At 42.1% G+C, this 1,794-nt stretch overlaps 1 protein-coding gene across 3 annotated transcripts in view; it reads right to left on the minus strand.

Moving 5' to 3' along the window:
- The window catches only part of LOC101589209 (sperm-associated antigen 6), a 105,915-nt gene that overhangs the window by 23,639 nt on the left and 80,482 nt on the right, over positions 1 to 1,794 (minus strand). The gene's annotated exons all lie outside the window — the stretch shown is intronic.

Consider the following 1,794-nt stretch of genomic DNA (forward strand, 5'->3'; position numbering starts at 1 on the left):
AAGCAGCCACTTAAAGGAGTGAGCTAGGGTCAGGCCCAAAAATGGAATAAGGTTTTTTTTTTTTTTCCCCACACTTTTAAAAACACTTCTAATGTTCTTAAACACTCTAAACTTATAAACCTCTGTAATTTTAACAACCTATGTTTTTGCAGGGCTCAGTAGGTCCACTTCAGTTTGGTGGACCACACTACAAAGGAGCTGCAGAGCCCAGCAGTGAGTAGACCATAAAGGGTGAACTCCACTTTAGCTGGCCACACCCAGCAATAGTTTCAGCACACAGCAGGTCCAGTCCACTTCAGAGGGCCACTCCCAGAAGGAGACCAGGAGCCCAGCAGACAGTGAGACTCATTGGCTCCAATTCAATGGAACAAGGTCAGAAGGAGCCAACCACAACACTCAGACCAAAGTCAGGCTGAGCTGATCCAGTTCAAGTTTGGTAGATCTAGACCTGATGACCAGAGGCTTACAGTTAGACTGAAGGCTAGATGTGTGGGAGCATCTTCATGGCAAAAAAGTGACAGCAGGTAACTGGGGTGAAGCAGTCTGCCTAGAAGACTCCAAGTACATGAAGCAGTGGTACACAAACAGTACTCAGGGGAAATTATTTAAATACAAATTCCCAATTTCAGATCTGTTTTATTATATACCTATGATGTTTGCTCCTATAGTCTACATACAAAAACATTAGTTACAAAAGTTTGTCAATTTCTAAATTTTACTACCATTATTAATATTGCTAGTTGCACTACTCTAAATAGGAAAACATATCTGCCTTAACTACATGTTCTCCCATGGGTAATGATTTTGTGAGTGATTGAGTAATAACCAAAAGAAAGCCCTGGGCACTTTGTGCATACCTACTCTTGACTCCAGCACACCACTCCTGATTCCTGCCCATTGACTCCAGCAAGCAGCCAGGCATGCCATGCACACTCCAGAACTTCCTTCCTCCAGACAGTGGTTGGGACTTGTGTGGATTCCTTCAGTGGAACTCCCAGCACAGCAGCTAGGGATAAGTTCCAACTAGTTAATACCAGAGCAGGACAGCTTGCCAGTGAGGTACAGTGGGTTCAATTTCCCTGGCTACAGCAGGAAGAAGCCAAGCAAAGCAGCCAAACTCAAGCCAGGCCCAGTTGGATGAGTTCAAACTTGGTATATACAGACCTGGTAAGTTGAGATACATTGCCAGACCCAGATGTGGGAGAGCATCCTCTCTCTCTCTCTCTCTCTCTCTCTCTCTCTCTCTCTCTCTCTCTCTCTTTCTGTTGATCAAGACAGGGGGCAACAGGTAACCAGGGTAAAAATCTGCCTGGAAGTCTCCAGAAACATCAAAGGGAGATGATCAGACAGATCTCTGGGGTACTATTACAAATACAAATTCTCAATATTATATCTGCTTAATTGTATAGTCATGATGCTGACCCTTAGGGTCTAAAATACAAACCCATTAATTAAAAAAGATTGTTAAGAGCTAAATCTCAGTACTCATTATTAGTGATGCTAATTGTAATATTATAAATGCAAAACTGCAACTGCCTTAACCACATAATCTCCCTTGGGTAATAAAAAGAGTAGGAGCTATAGTAACTATTACACCAAGAACCTACACCAAAGGTCAGAAGACAATGCTATATAAAATGGCAAAATGAAGGAGGAACATGCATTATCAGGCAATGAGCCCATCCAGAAAAAAATACAGGGGACACTATCAATGAAAGAAATTGGAAGCTACACTCCAGAAAACTCTGAAATGATAGTGTCTGAAGCAACTGCAGAAAGATATAGAGGAAATTA

The sequence above is a fragment of the Octodon degus genome, unplaced genomic scaffold (assembly GCF_000260255.1).
Source record: "Octodon degus isolate 3935 unplaced genomic scaffold, OctDeg1.0 scaffold00145, whole genome shotgun sequence".
NCBI lineage: Eukaryota > Metazoa > Chordata > Mammalia > Rodentia > Octodontidae > Octodon > Octodon degus.